Source organism: Canis aureus, chromosome 31 (genome assembly GCF_053574225.1).
Source record: "Canis aureus isolate CA01 chromosome 31, VMU_Caureus_v.1.0, whole genome shotgun sequence".
Lineage (NCBI taxonomy): Eukaryota > Metazoa > Chordata > Mammalia > Carnivora > Canidae > Canis > Canis aureus.
In genome coordinates, this window is record NC_135641.1 from 11,403,965 (window position 1) to 11,424,246 (window position 20,282).

Here is a 20,282-nt window from a genome sequence, read left to right on the forward strand (position 1 = left end):
TGGGGGGAAGACTCCAGAAAGCCTGGAGCCCCTTAAACTTCCTGGAGTCATGGACTCTGCACACTACTGGTCCACATCTGTCTACTGGTCAGGCGCTCAGGGAACAGTGACTGTATTCAATGTCACCATCATGCCTCAGCAACTTGTCACGGGGATGACCCTCTGTTTGGAAGCACAAAGGGGCAAGGGCCCCCCAGCTCTATGAAATGCAAAGTATGGTATCTATCTTTGGCTCAGAAATATATCCCCGGAAAAGGCAAAAATATATTTGCTGAATATCGGAAGCCACAAGTGGTTACATATCTGACTAAAAGTTCTCCAAGATGTAGTGAGGGTAGGAACACACAGGACTGGTGGACATGTGATTTTGTTTTGTTTTGTTTTGTTTTGTTTTGTTTTGTTTTTGGCCTGAGGTAGTTCTCAGAGACAATCTGGAAGACCATTTCACCAGGCAGCCCCAGGCCCCCAACATAATTTTTTCTGAACTCATGCTTGCTCTCATCCCATGAAGGCTTATGGTGAGTCAGCCTGCATTTCTTTCTTCTTGCTCTTAGCATTTCCTTCCCACATTGGGCATTGTTTTTCCTCTCTTCCTCGCAGTAACACCCCAAGTTTCTGCACATATTCATTCTGCGCCCACTGTACCTGTCTTCTCTGGGGAGCCACCTGTCACCTTTGAAGTGTCGTTATTGTCTTTTTCTGCTTCCAAGCGACCAGGCACAAGGTGTTTTATAAGGTAGGCAGAGCACCGTTATTCAACAGTGAAGCATCAGGAGACGGAAACTAGGTTCTCTACGCCAAGTTTAGAACAGGAAAAATCGATTATACCCTTAAGAATGATGATCTACTGTACTCTGCTATTCACGAATGCATTGTGGATCGGAAGCTGGAGGCAGATAGTGGGAAATTAACATAAATTGAGGTTTATTAGATGGTCTATAGTTGGAAAGTTGCACTCTTCAGAGGAGAAAGTCATAAAGCACTATTACCAGATGTTTTTTTGGCAGACTTTAATTATTCTCCTGCTCCCTGTCTTTTTAACGATATCCACTGGAGACAGCTACTAACTCATGCATCCCTATTTTGTTATCCAGTGGAGGGACATGCCCCTGGGATTCTGAGTTCTTCTTATGTGTGCTCTATTCCCCATAGGTCTGAATTGTCAAACAATTACAAAATGCCATCAGCAACTCTAGCAAATGAGCCAAGGGTTTGGAAGTATAAGTGGACAGAGACATCCTACGTGAGGACCAAAAGGTAAAGATCGTGACAATATTTATGAGGCGATATCACACAGCACAACAGAATATGGCACTATGCACAGAGCTAAGGGTTTGCATTCTTCAAACACCATGATGACTCAGCTCAATGAAAAGATCCTGAGGATTCAAAACATGTCTTCTTTCAGAATTTATTTCCCACCTGGAAACGCTGTCCTTATTAACCAACTGACCACAAAGATTGCTTCTGCTGGAAATAGCAAGGGAAAAAGAACAGTCTTCAGAATATTACCAGTTAGAAAACACTGATTCTGTGCAGGGAAAAAAGAAATCCTCTCATTTCAGTCGTGGCTTTTTTCCCAGTGTAATAGTAAAATTGGGTTGAAAATAGATGTAAGACTTATCAAGAAATTTCCCTAATTGCAGGCAAAGATACCACATAAGGGTTCCCAAATTTAAAACCCTTTCCTCACATTCTAATCTTTTCTAAACTTTGGCTCTATCCCAGTGTATTTCCAAATTCACAGGTCTCTGCCAGCCCTTTCAAGGATTATTTTTAAGAGGATTCTGGCCTTTCTGTGCTTAATGATTTAAAGCAGAGCCAAACTACCAGGAAAGTGGCAAGGAATGCTCTGGTTGACAACGATTCCTTTCAGGATTGCACTGAAAACTTTACTGAGTCTCCGAAGAGGGTAGAAGAATGATCTGAATTGATTCTTATAAAAATTTTTGAAAAGAAAATTTTGTTTTGTTGGAATTGATCTGGAGTGTGTAAATGCATGTCTCCCCAGAACATGAGGACAGTTTATTTTATCAAGTAAATTAAATATGCCTTCCGAAGTACTGTCGCAGTTGTTAAGCTATTTAACTAACTTTTCTATCCTTAATAGTATAAGCATCTATATAATCCTTTTCTACTAGTACTCAAAATTCAAGTTAAGGTGATCTGAACTAGTAAGGATTTGCTACATGTATTCACTTCTGATCTTAAAAGAATAAAATGATTTATTAAAAATAAGATACTTGAAAGCCAAATGTGCTTTAGAAAACTGAGCTATCATCATTTGCCTATTTTTTTTTAAAGGGATAAGAATCAGCAAGGGTATAAAATTTTAAATCAGAGGCTCACTCGTGACCACACAAAGAGGCAAAATATTTTTAAAGGAGGTTATTAAGGCATGAATCACTTTTATGAGGACATGTCAGGCTGTGCCACATGCAGAGAAAATTCGACAGAGTATCTATGAATTGTCAATCATTTCGTTTTGCTGTTTGACCTTCCCTCTCCTTGACCTTCACAACCATAGTCAGCCCGACAAGAAAGGTTGACATAGCTGAACAGATAAAATTACAGCCTGGGTTCATTCTAAGAAGTCAGCTTCTGTGTGATTTAGAAACAGAGTTTCTAGTTTAATACATTATGAAGTAGAATCAGGACATTACTTTCCATTTGTTTGACTTGAAAAGGATCTTTAAAAATATAAATCATCAAATTACCTAGACTATTCTAGGCTCATCCAAATATTTAGTTTATTTCCTCGTAGAGTAAATATGAGGAAATTTGCATTTTATACATTAAAGTAAAATGCAGAGTAAATAAGTAAAATAATGTAATATGCACTGATACCAGTATGGGGTGATTTTTTTTTCAATTTTTATTGCACAGTTGCTATTAGAACAGTAATAGAAAGACAATTATTTAAATTCACTTATAGTAGTGACACCAAGGAAGCCAATGCACTGTCCCCATTTGGAATTTAACAATCAGTTGAAATGATTGTGCTTAACATTTATTGAGGGAAACAGCCTTCATATACATTTCAAGTACTAGGTCCATATGCATTTAAAGGAGCAGTTACACCTTTCACTCATGGACATAGTAGAGCAGCAGCATTCCAGACAAGAGCTACAAAAACACCTGATAAAATTAAAAGGCCATTGCACAAAAATGTTTTCTTTCCTTGGGTATCTTAAAAGAAAGAACAATGTATGCAGGATGATAAGAATCTGATGGAAAAAAAGAGCAACTGAATTCTGAACCAAGGAATTTCCTGCAGGAAGATCCTAGGAATCTAAATTTCCATCACCATCTGTAAGGCTTTGTTTCAGAGAGACCATCTGGATTCATAGCCAAAGCATAGAAGTAGAATCAGCACACCTAGGCTTCAGAATGACATTTAAGTTCCTTGAATGTCAACTTTCTCTAGGGTCTAAAATGGGGAAAATAAAATCTGTTGCTCTTTTACTTTCTAACACGTCATTTATAGAAAGACTCTGAACTCTTAAGATCAACTCCTGTAGTCTAGATGTCTAAGAAAGTATCATGATCATACAAAATGTCAACGTGTAGGTTATTCAGAGTTTTCTCCAAAGGAATTCAAAATAAAAAACAAGATTTGCTTATTGAAGCACTTTAGGAACCAAACTAAGTTTTCCAGATTCATCCACGTCTCCTTACAAAGTGATGCAAATAAACTCAATATGCTCTAATACACAAATAATATAAAAATTATTTCCTTTCCTTCTGCCCAGTACTGACTATGGTGTGCTAAGCCGTAAAACCAACATCCAATTCATAGACTTCCAATTGGACCACTTTATTTTTTTTAATATTTATTTATTTATTTATTTATTTATGATAGAGAGAGAGAGAGAGAGAGAGCGAGAGAGAGGCAGAGACATAGGAGTAGGGAGAAGCAGGCACCATGCTGGGAGCCCGACGTGGGACTTGATCCCGGGACTCCAGGATCGCACCCTGGGCCAAGGACAGGTGCTAAACCGCTGAGCCACCCAGGGATCCCCTGGACCACTCTATAAGTAGCAGATTATAAACCCAAAAAATCACTGTCAGAAACACCAAGTACAGGACAAAGAGGCTGATTGACTGCAGGGAGAGGTTTTTTCTTTCCCTTAAGGAAAAAATTCCTATTATAAATTGGCTTTTCAGAAATTACTGAAATAAAGAAATAAAATTGGACTTTTTTCTAAATAGATTTATGACTGAGTTAGCTAAATATAGACTCTTTTGAAAAAAAATTACAAATGTTAAAATTAGCCTGTTTTATGAGTTCACTGACCAAAATTATCATGAAATTTAGTAATCTTAAGAGTCCCAGGAAAAATGTAGATTTTTGGTAAAGCATGTCGTACCAAAGGATAAACCGCATGGGCTGCCAGAGAGAGAACCTGTGGACAAAACCCTGCCTGGTTAATCCCAGGCTACGGGAAAGGAAGTGGAGATTTCTTTCCATTCTCTTTCACCTTCCTTTGGTCTTTCTTTTCTAAGTTTTAGCACACTCCCCTGGATATCCAAAGTCCTAAATCTGACTCCCATACTTTGAATGTGGTGTCTCTCTATCCAAACTAGAAAGGTCCAAATAGCATCTGACTTCCTCAATTCACTAAAAAGAAAAGAAAAGAAGACAAACCCTTAAATTTCTTGTGATCCAAACTTTCAGAGTAATATTTAATAACAGGAGGAATTTCCAGTGAACAATCACACTATTTTATACTAAACTGGTTCTATGCAGAAGGCTGTGTCTTCTCAGTGCTCCAGGTTGCTCACTCCAAACACCTCAGGGACAGAGCTCATTCTCTTGACTTTTCCTTTCACCACATTGAAAAATTCCCAGGCCACCATCCGTCTCTGTTACCCACTACCCCCCCCCCTTCCCATCATCTTTCTGTCTTTCTGGCTCATTCCAAAATTCAGTGAAGACCTCAATGTTAGTAGGCTCACGCTCATTTTTTCCTCCCTAAATACAATTGCTTCCTGTGCAACATCAGTGCAATTGGGAAAGTCCATCCAATATGCTCATCTCAAAGCATATTGTTTCACCTTTCAGTTTCTTTAAACTTCTTTTCTATTTTACCACAGTGGTTGGTTCCTGCATCCTGGATCTGGTTATCATTTGGAAATTCTTCACATCTGAAAATAGGAAATTTGAGATACCACAAACCCAACTCCTTCCTCTTTTCCTCTCTTCCTCCCAGTACATTTGGGGTTTTTTGGACTTAGCTAATCATTTGACTCCTCTTGCCTTTATGTTTTTTAAGCTAACCTGCATCGAACAGTGTCAGTACCTTCAAATGATATCATTCATGTCCTTGTGCCCTACGTGTGCTGTGCCATGCTAGACCAGTGCTCATCTTCTACAGATGGAGCTGATACCCATTGTAAAGAATTGCTCAGTCCTTTCTCCTGGTGCCAGCATAATCCACTCTACCACTATGATGTGTAACAGAGCAGTCCTTCTTCTGGTAGACAACTCCCCCTCCCATTTCCTTTACTGACTCATAACCCTAGTCTTGAATTTTCTCCAAATTAATGTTTGTAAGTCTAGCCACACGTCTAATAGCCTACCTGTTTTCCCATCTCTTCTCCTATTTACTCAGCCACTAATTCAAAAATGTTTACTAGTGGTCCACAGTTTGCTAAATAGTATATTAGGCAATGAGGTAAAAACAAAACAAAACAAAACATAACAGGGAGTGTTTTTCTTGGGGGGCTCATAGTATAGCAGTAAAGACAAACATAAATAATCGCAACCTCTTGCTTCATGGGCATTTTATTATGTTAATGGAGGAAAGCACAACAGAAAGCACAATGGAAGAATAGGTATGTCTTTGCACATTAGAATTATAATGGTTTTTAGCTTATACTTTCCACTTATTTATATATATATGAAATTTATCAATTTAATATGTGTTACTCTTAAAATAAGAAAAGTGTGTGTCAGACAGGGCTCTCTGAAGGAGCCAAACCAATAAGGATGGATATAAATTTTCTAAGGAACTGACTCATGGGATCGTGGAGGCTGGCATGTCCAAAGTTTGGGGCCCAGACAGGCAGGCTGGACATTCAGGCAGAATTTCCATGTTACAGACTTGAGGTAGAATTTCTTCTTCTCCAGGAAACCTTGGTTTTTGCTCTTAAGATTTTCAAATGACTAGATGAGGTCCACCCACATTATCCAGGGTAATTGCCTTTACTTGAAGTCAACTGATTGTAGATGCTAATAGCATCAACAAAATGCCAAAAAACAAAACAAAACAAAAACAAAAACAAAATACCTTCACGTCAACATCTATATAAGCATTTATCCAAACAGTTGAGTGCCTAACTTAGCCAAGTTGACATGTAAAATTAACTGTCATTGGATATTATGGACTGAATGGTGTTCCTCCAAAATTTATATATTGAACCCTTAATCCCCTTAGTCCCCTTAATCCCCTTAATCTAAATCTCTATATTTAGAGATAGGGTTTAGAAGGAGGTAATTAAGGATAAATGAGGTCATAAGGCTGGGACCTTACTCTGATAGGACTCATGTCCTTATAAGAAGAGAAAGAGACACAGAGATCTGAGGACACAGCAAGAGTCAGTCATTTGCAAGCTGGGAAGCTGGCTTTCCCCAGAAACCATCCTTGATGACCTTGCTCTTGTACTTATAGCCTCCTGAAATGTGAGAAAATAACTTCCTATGTTTTAAGCCACCCAATATGTGGTGTTTTGTCACATTGCCCTAGCAGCAATAATACGCAAGGTATTATGAAAAAAATGAGAGAAGGTCGCCTATTGAAGACAATGATTGGTACAATACTAATGTTCACACCTATCAGATTACCTATGGGACTATCACAACCATAGTTCCTACATTCAAACCCTGGCGTCCCCACTCAGTACTGGGGGATGAGAAAGGGTGCGTCCACGCATTGTGCCATTCAGAGCAGTGCTCTGCCAAGCAGAGACTCAGCAAAGGGGATTGTGCCATGGGACACTGTAGTAAAGAAGAAACCTTATTATTTCTATTTGTGTAGTATATATTTATATTTTTCAAAAAGAAAAAAAATTGGCCTGAATAATATCGAGTGTGTGGATTGACATTTGTGCTCTTGTTCGGCCCAATATCAGGTAGCCACTATAACAGGCAAGTGCAATGGGGTCCTCACCATGACAAGTTAACCTCTGATGGGTTAACCCATGACAGGTTTTCTACACTCCATTGCTCACCCTCAACGAATGCTGCCATGGATGCCATATGTGTGGCCAATTTACATATGGCAGTAAATATTTATGGGTATAATCAAATCTCAACTACGTAAATCCCCACAAAATGCACAGCTGGCTTTAAAGGATCCCAGGAAAGAAAGTAATTATGGAACATAAAGCTCACAGTGCAAGCACAGGTGACCAACAGGGGAGGGCAGAGTTTCCAGAGTCTTCTTTAGCCTTCAAAAGAGGCAAAGGATAGTGGTCTAATTGGGTTTGACAAGAGTTAGCCCAAAACATTCAAAATTGTCAGAAGACTATTAATAGTGCAGAATTACATTTTATAGACCCACATTAGCAATCATACTGTGCTTTGAAATATAAGCAAAAGATAGTTTGAAGTGTTGGAAATTTATGAAAAATTTAAGTGTTACCCATTTTATCTTTAATGTAAGATTTTTCATATCTCTTTTGGGATACATTTCATGATTCATATACTACATTAGCACATTAGTGCACATAGAGTCTACCATATGGCACTGAGAGCTGGAATGGGCCATTGGATTGGAGAAAGTGACAGTTGTTAGGGGCCTTGATAATGGTGGTTCCAGTGGGATTGTTGGGTCAAAGCCTTGCTTGAAATACACTCATATGAGAAAAGAGCTGAGAAAGTGAAGACAAAAAAAGAGAAGTCCTCTCAGGAAATTTGCTTTCAAGGGTCAGGGTGAAATGGCTGAAGGGATAATTATGCCATGGGAAGGATGTTTTAAAGAGAGAAAATACAGCATTTTCAAATGCTGATGCAAATGCCCTTGTCAAAATTAAAATTTGATTATATAAGATTTAAAAGGAGAATTTCAGGAGCCAAACTCCAGAACAGATGAGAAATGGGGCAGTCTAGTACACAGGGGGAGAGCTGGCCTTTGCCAGGATAAGGAGAATCCATTCCTTGTCACAGGAGAGACAGCAGAGTTTATGGATATAGACCAAAGCCACTGGCAGAATTGGTGGGGAGATAGTGATGGAATTCTCTGATTGCTTCTCTATGAAACCAGGGGCAAGTGTCAGGTGGGGGAGAAACTGTGTGTACCAATATCTGCACTTCCTCACCCAGTGACCATAAAAAGCTTCATGGTAAATGACAAGCCACATTATGCAACTAGTAAAGTCAGTGGTCTACCCTAAATATCTTGAATAGCATCAAACACCACAAACTATCAATAACAACACATAGACTTCCAATTTCTTGTTATTGGGGAATTAGAGTAAAACCCTCATTCTCTCTTTTGTGGACCATTCCACACTAATCTTCATATCTGGACCTGCATCCGCTGCCCACTCTTGTGCTTCCCACAGCTCTTATCCCACTCACTATGGCTTTTCCAGTGCTATGTCCTCCTCTCTGGATGTTCATTACCATTTTCAGAAAAATCCAGTCTTGCTCAAAGTCCCACAGAATTGATTCAGCCCAAATCTGCTGCTGCATGAAATGGTTTGCTCCCCAAAACACAGTGAGATATCTGTCCCAACTGAATTCTCTCTTTGTCCAAATCTTTGGTGTCCATGTCCAATTAGTGTGTTTCCCACCAGGTGCCTACTACTTCTGGCCAGGAAAGAGAAAAGTCCTCTTTGATTGGATAAGATTTTTTAAAGTTTTATTTATTTATTCATGAGAGACACATACAGAGAGGAAGGGACATAGGCAGGGGGAGAAGCAGGATCCCCACAGGGAGGATTCGTGGATCATGCCCTGAGCTGAAGGCAGACACTCAACCACTGAGCCACCAGGTGCCCTGATTGGGTAAGATTTGAAAAGCAAATGCTGGGGATCCCTGGGTGGCGCAGCGGTTTGGCGCCTGCCTTTGGCCCAGGGCACTGTCCTGGAGACCCGGGATCGAGTCCCATGTCGGGCTCCCGGTGCATGGAGCCTGCTTCTCCCTCTGCCTGCTTCTCCCTCTGCCTGTGTCTCTGCCTCTCTCTCTCTCTGACTATCATAAATAAATAAAAATTAAAAAAAAAAAAAGAAAAGAAAAGCAAATGCTTCACTATGCACAATGTGAACATAAAGATGCTTCCTGCTGACAAGTAGCCCTCAGACTGCAGCTCCGGGATTGGCCACTTCTCAACTTGGTTTCCAGTGTTTTGTTGGCATAGGCCAGTAGAAGCAGTTCAAAATGATAGGGAAGCACAGAAGGAGGGCTTCTTGAAAGTGCCTTAACCACACTGAGCCAAGACATGAGGCTCATAGCAAAGTTCTTTGCAAGCTTGAAGCCTACCCATCTGCTTCTTTTTCATTTACTGGACTAAATAAACCCTATTCTCATGCAAATTCCCCATGTGAGTATTCTCTATGATCTTCATATTCTGTGCAAACATGTGGAATCCTAATGGTTAAGGCACAGAAAGGGCCAGAGTGCTCCAGGTCGAACCTTAATTTAGAACAGCTCTCTCTGGGGATGTTTGAGGCATTAATTATGCAGAAACAAAACACCAAGTTATGTAACCTGCCTGTTAACACAGTACTCTTATTATCACCACCTGAGTAACACAACCAGAATGTGAGCTACATTTCAGAACTCCTTTCTGATTCAGAGAAAGGATATGGCAAATTTAGGGGAAAGGAACATGGCAAAGCATAGTCCCCCAGAAGTTCACAAAAAGGAATATGCAGTCAAAAGTTGCATTGATGGGCTTCATTTTGGTAAAAGAAATTCTTGGCTTGGGGGAAGAGATGTGGTACAGAGAAGTATGACATCACGATGGAAGGAATGACAGGGCCTACCCTCCCTCTGCCCTGAATCTGTTGGCTTTCAGACCAAGTCCATCAGTTTTTGTTTTGCTTCTCTTTGCCTACTCACTTCCAACCTTATTTCCAGAGAACTCTATCAGGACAGACCTAAAATCACTGACTTGTCATGTCTTTTACATTATGTACCCTAGAGCCAATCGGTTTCAGGTGAGGAGGGAAGTTACAACAAACTATAAATACACCTAAGTCCTCTTCTGGTTATTAATTTTCTCCTTCACACCTAAGTGCTAGCTATGGAAGAAATTTAATGGAATATCCCTTGGTCTCCAAGCCACAGGAATTGCCGGTGAAAAGTAGCATCAACGCAGAGAGACTTGAAAGGAGGGCAGGTGGCACAAGCTGACTCCCCAGCAGGAAAGGAACTTTGACTTCTGAAAAACTAAATATTGCAATTTTCCGTGAAGGAAATGAAGTTTTCCATTATTCATGCAAACACTGTTAATGATTTCATTTCACTTTCAAACCAATGAGGTCTAGCATGGCTAAAAATGGAAGCTAATATCAAATGCCACAGGCATTGGTTTAGTTAGTACCTATAAAGAATGAAGCACTTCAAACAGAATAATAAAAATAGGACATCAATCATCTTACTGCATTTGTTCATCATAGGTAAGAAAAATCCAGGCAAACTAAATTTTGCAGGCTTTTGTTTTGTGGGGAAAATAATCCTATTTGGTTAATTCTATGAATATGCCACCTCAATTTATGGATTTAGGCCAGTCTACAAGATTCATATTAACTCTACTGATCTCAAGATCTTGCCAGTATTTTACATTTAGTCACATACCAAAGAGATGTATGTTTTAGGGTATGAGTAAAATTTAGAGGCTGGCAGCACTAAACCTCACCACTATTTCTGTTAACATTTTTCTTTTTCTTTTTTCTGTTAACTTTTTTCTAGCTATATTTTAGATAAAGTGAAGAATTTATTGACTTTTTTATTAGGTGGTATACTTGATTCATTTGGTGCTGCCCAAGCCTGCCAGTAAATACTCGCCTGTCCAATGAACTTCATTTGCCTGAGGACAAGCACAGATATATAAATCTTCATTCGGAGTCCCAAGGATTTAAAATCTAGTCCATGATTCCTGGGCAAAGAGAAATTCAGAATCAAACAGTGTAACAACAGAAAGAAGGGTAGAAATGCAAAAGACCAAAGTGATGCAGAGGAAGATAAAGGAATACTTGTTCTGAGTCCAGAGAGGAGGTAAACATGATGAGCTGGAGCCACCGGGTGGAATTCCAAGTTGAAGAACAGTTGATTTGAGCCATGACAGATACGTCAACCTTGGAGAGGTTAGGAGGAAGATTTGGAAGATAATTGCTATTACATAGGGCAAAGAGATTTATTGAAGTCAGAAGCATAGACAACGCATGCAACTTCAGATAGTGATTTACCAGAGAAGAGCTCCACAGAGGTCAGGAGAGATGGAGTCTTGTACTAGAAGCCTGGAATGCCAGATATAGGAATTGGATGCTTATCATCTAGAATAATAGGGAAACCTCAGTCATTTTAGTGTCAACTGATGATATAATAAAGCATCAATTTAGGAAGGCTAGACTTCTGTTGGTGTATACCATGGAGAGCAAGAAACCATAGTTTGGAAGCTGTCGCATGAGGGCAAGTGACACGTGACAATGCCTGCAGTGAAATGGTGTGGGAAGGAATAAAAAAGTGGAAGAAGATCATAAGACTTGAGAACAGGATACATAGAGTGAGATGAAGGAGGAAAACATAACAAAGTTCTAATCTAAAGGGAATTAGAAAATGCTAAGCCTACAGATATTAGGGAAACAGAGATAAATAGCATCTTGGAAAGTACAAGCATGCTAGCTCAATTGTGCTGAGCTTGGAGGAGAGCAGAACAACTAACTGTAAATGCTCAGGAGGAAGGTAAAGATGAGGACAAGAGCTGGGAAGGGGAGTTGGGCTGGAAAGGGGTTTGCAAGTCGCCTGCCTGGTGTCAAGCACTCAGAGGGAGAAATGAGACAGAGAAAATGAGGTGGTGGACAATGAATCATATGGTTGCAAGATGAACGCAGTTATCATCCACTGGAAGGAATGAATGGAAAGCTGGATTCTAAAAGCAGCTGAAAAGTTCTGAAGAAAAAAATTACTGTTCAGATCCCAATGGTTTTGGAGTTTGGGGTTAATCTAGGTTGTATGTCTAAAATTGAAACTAATCATTTTCATTAACTTTATAAAAGAATTCAGAGGATTAGTGAAAATATATGGGGAAGTAGGATATTTCTAAGAATTTTTACATTATTAATTCAAAAGTAATTTAAAACATTTAAAAATAATTGTTAGGCTATTATTAGAACTTTTGTTATTCTGGACTAGAGATCTGGCTTCTTAACCTACTACATAAATGTTTATTGAATTGATGGATGGATGGTGGATGGATGGATTGATGGTTGGATATCAGGGTAGTGTTAGTTCTTCTGGGATACTATTAACACCAGAATTTGACTGGTGTTATCAATAATTACTTATATCCAAAAGAAATTAATTTTCAATGAAAGAGGAAAACTTAATCAGCCTGAGATAATGTGCATCATGGGGATGATTCCACCTAAACCTTTGGAAACAGGTTCAACCACATGACATGGATGGAGAGTTGCCATCTAAACCAGGAGGTGGAAAACTAGGGTCTCAGGCTCATTTCTGTTCTACATAACAGCTGTGGTACTTACTGCACATCTTCGGCTATCAGTGCCTTCAGCTGTGAGTCACGGTAATTATGCCTTCCTTTGCCAGAGGCAAAATATCCCTTAGTGTCATTCTGTTGCCTAAGGCCTCTGATACAGGTAATAAGAAGTGACAAGTCTTCCAGATCAAACATGGTGGGAAGAATCCATGCAACAAACCATGGTTTCTCCTGAGCCCCTGCCACAGGAGGATAAAGGGATAAATAAAAAGCTTATGAAGCCACAAAGACAAAGCAAGAAGAAGGGGAGATAACGGTGAATGAAAACCAAGTTTTGGGAGCTGGAGAGCAGATGCACGCATGAGTGGTAACTCACTTAGCAGAATGAAAAAAAGTATAAATTAAGAGACTACAGTGGGGGAACACAGGAGGAACAAAGTGTCATGTCCCAGAATGACGAAGGTCCAGGAACACAGCTGCCATCCCAGGGAGGAACACCTAATAGCAGTCTGTGGGAGAGGCAGAGAGAGCCCTCATCTCTACCCCAGCCAAATGCTGGGGTTTTCTTTCTGGAGAGGTCGATACATAGAGATTCTACTCTCAGGGCACCAGACTCAGCTAAGCACAGGTTGGCTTCCTGAAGATGGAGTGAAACTCTGGAATAGTTCTCTCGGAATAAACTATGAAATGATGAGTATGTTCTAAGTGAAAACTACCCAATGACTCAGGAGCAAGTTCTGGCTCTTGAACACTTGAAATGAGGCTAGTGTAAGCAAAGAAGTAAGATTTTCATGTTAACTCATGTTAATCCATTTAAATTTAGGTAGCTTCCTGTTGTCCAATGTAGGACAGCAGAGGTCTAGAAACTATATATATGTGTGTCCCTGTGTCATTATCCCCACCGAGCCTAGGGTAACAGCAGCCACTTTAGGGCACAGGCAGGAGAGAATGGCAGATTTCTCCTGGAAAAACTGAACCGCCCAGGAAGAAAGACACAGACACATTTGTGGGTTCTCCAGCAGAACGATGTGGTCTCTATCGAAAGCACCTGCAGGACAATCCCCTTCAGAGGTGCTCACTCGCACAGTGTGTCAAATCAGGTTTTTACCAACTCCCTTTCAAATAAAAATGGGCAACCAAGCATTGTCAGTCCTTTGAAGAAGACCTCCAACATGCATCCATGAAAGGATAGGAAGCTGTGGGAGGAAGTGTGGTGGTCAGAGAGCAGTCATCACAAAGGTCCAGGGAAATTAAACCCAAGGGAGGGAACAAATCAAGCCAGGAGTGAGAACAGAAGGTTAGGTGGAGAAATCTGATGAAGGCTGAGGTCAACGGTAAGAACAGAGAGTCCACAAAAGAAGCCAACTCCAGGTGGTCAAAGAGACTCTGAGCTCTTAAACTCTCAAGGTTTCCTTGAAATTCATGGGTATCTTATGGGCAGCTTAGCCTCTCTTAGCTATACAATTGCTCAGGCACAGTGGGGAAGACCAGGAGATTTATGGCACATTCTCCCCCACCATGGGGCTGAGAAACTATAGCTGACATCTGAAAAAAAAATTTTTTTTAAGTAGGCTCCACACCCAGTGAGGAGCCCAACATGGGGCTTGAACTCATGACCCTGAGATCAAGACTTGAGCTGAGATCAAGAGTTGGACGCTTAACTAAGTCACCCAGTCACCCCTGACATCTGAATTTTACAAGAATGCAGAATAATTCAGCCTGGGAGCTAAGCCCTACAGGGCCCCTGGGAGTGGCTCCCCCATGTGCAGTGATGGAGAGCAGTCTCTGACAGCCTCTCTCTTCCATGATAGTCCTGAGTGGCTTGGGTTTCACAGGCAGCCTCATGAAGTAGGCATATGACAATAAAAAACTTCCAATTTAGAGCAGCTTCAAATAAACATTTATTTAGAACAAGGAGATAATGAGTAATTATTTTCATTTCTAGAACATCACAGATGTTGTTAGGATATGTCAATCAAGAGCAATTTTTTCATGTATGTGAGTTCATTGTCAAGAATTCCATTGTCAAGGATTCATTTGAGTATAATTAAGGGACTTCTTCATAACCTAATTCTAAAATCTAAGTAAACCATTGAGAGGGAGATGCATAAGGCTGGGGTGTGACCCCTACACCGAGACATTTCAGCTGAGTGCTGGCCTAATACACAGCCTTTTCATCTACGTCCCTTATGATCAACAGAATGTTTTCCTAATTGATTTTTCTTTATGTTTTGCAGCTTGTAAAATGTGAAGCAAGTCACATTTAAAACAACCTCTACGTTGTAAGAACCAAAAAGCATGACATAACTTGTATCCTGGAATTCAGACTCATAGCCAGCAGTCCCTACATTATCAATAAAGCTAAACATTTACAGAAGTAGCAGATCTGAGTTCAAATCCCCACCCTACTCTCTGCTTGCTCTATGACCATGGGAGAATAGCCTAACCTGTCTGTCTGAGCTTTGGTTTCCTCATCTGATGCATGTGGTATTGTGTCGTAAAGTGAAAAGTATCCTCTGCATGAAAATTCCAGTTATTCAAGAGAAACCAGAGTCCAAAAAAATCCTGTGTTTACACTAGCCATGTCTACCAATCAATATTTAGTCATCCAAAGAAAAGTCGATCGGAGCCACTTGTTTCATTTAACATATTATATTTAGCACAATACAGTTCCTATTGTTTCCAAAAGATATTCGCCAATATTTGCATCCTATGCTTCTGCTTATTGAAGTTTCACAGAAACCTGCTGTTGGTATTTTCTGTAAAATTAGCAAAAAGTCACCTTCCAATAAATAGCACAGGGAAGCCTGGGTGTTTTAGCCAGTTAAGCATCTGACTCTTGATTTTTTCGGCTCAGGTCATGGTCTCAGTGTTGTGGGATCAAACCCTGCTTTGGGCTCTGCACCAAACGTGGAATCTGGGATTCTCTCCCTCCCTCCTTCCTCAAATAAATAAATAAATAAATAAATAAATAAATAAATAACATATATCTCTCTCAATACATACCTCACCCACGTTCACGGTGTACTTCATTAGGTGTCACATATGTTACCGATTTTGCGTGCTGGTAACAAATTCAGGGTTTTGTTGAGCTAAAAAAAACACTGGTTTTCTTTTCCCCTGTTGTAGCCCTTGAAGACCATGATCATGTACTGCCAAAGTTTGAAAGTGATCACTGCTGCAAAGACTACATTTGTCATTAAATTCAACATCCTTTACAATATTCTTGACAATTGCCATGAAAGGCCCACGTGCGGTCAGCGACAGTATGGGACAAAGACATAGGTTAAAGCAATGCTAGGAGAAGAACAGGGGCCTGGATTCAGAATCAGGGGCTTAAATGAGAGTTGGTTCCATACTCGACATGGAGTCTGCTTGAGATTTTCTCTCCCTCTCCCTCTGCCTGTCCCCCTGCTTGCTCTCTCTCTCTCTCTGTCTAAAATAAATAAATCTTAAGAAAACAACATGAGGCAACACATGACCTGCAGGTGCTGGTGATGCTTAGAAGAGGAGGCAAATCAGAGCTGGTGCACCGGCCCACATGTTAGCCTGAGTGTAAGTCCGTCTCTCCACCTTTGCCCTCCTCGCCTCTCACTGGGTGGCCCCCAGTGCTTGTCCCCAGTGATTTTACCATATCCTCACTTTAAGGGTTTTAGATATTCTAAATGATGATGAATTTTAAGACCAGCACAATTCTCAGCTGAGAATTCCTAATTTTTTTTTTTTTAACTTTCGGAACATAGGTCACTGCAAGAAATAAAGTACAGAAAGATGTGAACATTAAACTATTAACAAAATATATTCAGGTCTTAATTGACAGCAAGGGTTGAAGTAGCACTCCCTCTGCCTCTGCCCTGAAGCAGCAGAAAGTTCAGGATGGCATTGGATCCAGTGTTCCTGGCCAACACGCACAGGGCGTCTGCACCCACATCAAAGAGCCAGTAGCCTAGCGGAGCTGGGATATAGGTCAGAATATAGATTTTTCAGCATCTTACCAGCTAAGTGGCCTAGCCAAGTCACCTCTCCACACAAGGGCTCAGTTTCCTCAACTGCAAAATAGAGGTAATAGCATTTACCATTTACCTTGCAGAGTTGTTGTGAGAGCAGAGGAAAAGAACAAGTGTTGGAGGAGGTCACCGAGAGGATGTGACCGTGGGTCCTGGGCAACTAGAGACACCTAACCCCCTCCTCTGCCCTTGGAATGTTCATTCTGCCCCCTATTCCCATTCCAGCAGCCATTTCAAGGACATAGCCTTGAGAAGCAATGAGCTGTTGGGACCAAAGGTCCTGAATACCTGACTCAACTCTGTTAAGGGGTCTATATAAACTTTCAGGATTCTGGCTGATGCATGTGTGGATCTACTTGTCTTGGCTCAAGACAAGCCCCTGTGTAAGTTCCCTTGCTTATGAAACCTGCCACCTACCAACTGGAATGGTCCTCTTCTTTCATCTTTGCAAACCATGTATAAGAGCTGGTTTGCAAACCAAGAACAAGATGGTAGGAGGTAAGAGGAGGGAGAGAGGGGGTAGATGGGGTAGGTTTGAACCTTGAAGTCAGAAGGCATGACATTCCACTCCCAATTCTGCCACTGACTTCCTTTATGTCTGAGCATCAATTACCTCTGGTGTGAAACGATAATGCTGGTAATCATAGACAGGTGATAGGTTTGTGGACAGCTGTATCACGTTTAAGAGTTTATCATACAGTAAGAAATTCAATAACTGCCAGCTATAAAGAAAAAGAAACCTACAGAATAAGAAAGTTTCATAAGGAAAATGTTTTGAAAAGTAAAATCCTGCTTCTTTGATTCCATCTCTTCAGAGTGGATGGCAGAGGGATTAGTGAATATACAGCTCTCCCCTAATTGATATAAATTTTGCTTAGGAAATATAATTTTGTTAGGGACAAAACATGCTACTAGTAGAATTAGGGTTGGAGTTTTTAGGATCAATCTGTTTGATATACATGCTTTCAGCCTTTAACCTCCTGGGCCATTTCTATAATGGGTCTATTCATATTAACAAATTTAGATTTGCATTTCTCTAGCAGACCTTATAGCACATTTCAGTAGTATCCATCCACACTGCCAATTTGAGAAATTCATAATCTAAGGGCATGTTTATTGTTTTTCCAAAGCTAATAATTAAGCAATTGTACTGATCCAATACAAACATTAAATTATTAAAATACTGATATAAGAAGCTTTCTCGCTATGAACTTTATTTGACAAAAAAAATATTTTTTTTGTTTTTTGTTTGTCAAAAAAATTTTTGTTTGACATATAGACTTATTATTTATTTCAAACCATCTGGTTTTATACAGCTCCCATTTCCTATTTGATTATTAAGAGAGACAACCCAAAGATCAGTACAGCCAGAAGGGGCTTTCACAACTCATCATGAGCAAATGTTCTCTTACAGGTGTCTGATCCTCCAAAGCCATAAAGTTGGATGTGCACAGCAACACTCCAGCATTAATTGGAAGTCATATATACAAGATCAGGCCCTGAAGGCCCAGGTGAACTACATGGAGGAGGGGCCCAAATGCCCCTGGCCCCCTTTCCTGCTACTCTACCTTCTCTCTCCCTACCTTTTCCTCCCAGGTGAAGACTCAGAGACAAGTGAACTTTCCAAGGCCACATGCTGGGTCATGTTTCCTGATTCCCAGCCCAGTGTTCCACCCTTGTTCCATTCCATCTGGAATCCAGTGAGCAAAATAACGTATCATGAGCTGAACTTGAACTACGGTAAGATTGCTGGAAGCATTCATAAATAAACCACTTTGTTGCAATTCTGCTGCAGCAGAATTCTCTCTGAATTTTATCTGAATTCTCTCTGATTTTATATGTTAATGTTTCGCAGTGCTTTGAGTTATGAATGGCGTTCAGTTATTCACTTGTAGACAATAAATATTAAAAATAAATTTTTATGTGTCACTTCTTATGCTTTTGGAATAAATATCTGTCAGCGACTTGATTCTACAGCGGTCATTGTGGGATAACAGAAATACATTAATTATCCCAACACTGCTGCTTGCCACCAGACACTGATGGCGAGATTGATGCCATCAACATGGCAGAGAAATCAATGTCTGTGGTTAAACATTGTTATGTTGTGCACCCACTGTCTTTATCAATTACATGTTCTTAGATAGCCAACTGAGGATTTATTTGCAACCCATTCTTCTAGGCATTGATTTTATTTTAGTCATTCTATTTTATTTTTTAAATATTTTATTCATTTATTCAGGAGAGGGAGAGAGAGAGAGAGAGAGAGAGAGAGAGAGAGAGAGAGAGAGGCAGAGACATAGGCAGAGGGAAAAGCAGGCTCCATGCTGGGAGCCCGAAGTGGGACTTGATCCCGGGTCTCCAGGATCATGCCCTGGGCTGAAGGTGGCACTAAACCGCTGGGCTGCCCTATTTTAGCCATTCTAGTGTTGAAATATGCAATCCCAAGGTGAAGAAAGAAACATCTGGTTGTGTTTATTTGGGGGGGAACATATCAGAATATACTCCTCAACAAAATTAATTGTTGTGAATAAGCATATTTGCAAAGACGTAGTTTGTATAGACTCTTTTTTTAATTTTTAAAAGATTTTTTAAAAGATTGATTGATTGATTTATGAGAGAAAGAGAGAACACAGAAGGAGAGGGATAAGCAGACTCCCCTCTGAGCAGAGAGCCTGACATGGGGCTCAACCCCAGGACCTTAAGATCAGGTCCTGAGCCAAAGGCAGCCGCTTAACCAACTGAGCCACCCAAGCACTCCAGTATGTATCGACTCTTTAAACAAAGGATCAAAAGTGATCATTGTGAACCACCCCATTAAGTTCAAATCCTGTAGTCTATCTGCTTGAATAGTTAATATTTGAGAAATTTATAAGGAAATTCTAAAATAATGCTGTCTTATTTGGTTTGGACTGCTGTAACAAAAGCAGCATAAACGGGCAGCATATAAACAACAAACATTTATTTCTCTGGAGGCCAAGAAATCTAAGACACTGGTAGATTTGGTGTCAGATGAGGGCCCACTTCTTGGTTCACAGACCATGTCCTCACAGAGGGGAAGGGAATAGGGATCTCTCTGGAGCCTTTTTCATAAGGACCTTAGTCCCATTCATGGGGGCTCTGCCCTTATGACTTAATCACATCTCCGAAGGCCCTCACCACCCAATAATATCACCTTGGAGGTTAGAATTTCAACATATAAATTTACGGGTTTTGAGGAACATAAACATTCATTCCATTGTGAATACTTTTGGTTAAAAATAAGTAAGCCAAGGACATTTATACCATACAAAAGAGATGACCTCTTTTATATTAAAGCTAAATTCAAGTTTTACTGCAAATGATATGATAGATTGAGTCAATAATCAGCATGATGGAATTGATTTTATTCCATCAATAAATAAAGATAATAAATAAAATCTTAAAAATAAATAAAGATAAATAAAAGATAAATAAATAAATAAAATCTTAAAGATAAATAAAATCTTAAAAAAAAATAAAATCTCTGAACCAATATCAGTGATAAACTACATTGTGATACAGTACAGTGAAAAAATCCCATGACAACAAAATAACAAAATATTCAGGGACCAACTTAATATG

The 20,282-nt window shown here is 40.0% G+C and overlaps 1 long non-coding RNA gene across 3 annotated transcripts in view; it reads right to left on the reverse strand.

Annotated features, from left to right (window-relative positions):
• Positions 1-18,388, reverse strand: part of LOC144302349 (uncharacterized) — a 56,518-nt gene extending 38,130 nt beyond the window's left edge. For 2 of the 3 annotated variants that reach the window (XR_013369206.1, XR_013369204.1), the window contains exon 1: positions 18,263-18,381. This is a non-coding gene — a long non-coding RNA (uncharacterized LOC144302349). Of the gene's footprint in view, positions 1-18,262 lie in introns of all 3 variants that reach the window. The other variant, XR_013369205.1, reaches the window with a different exon arrangement.
• Positions 18,389-20,282: the final 1,894 nt, after the last annotated feature.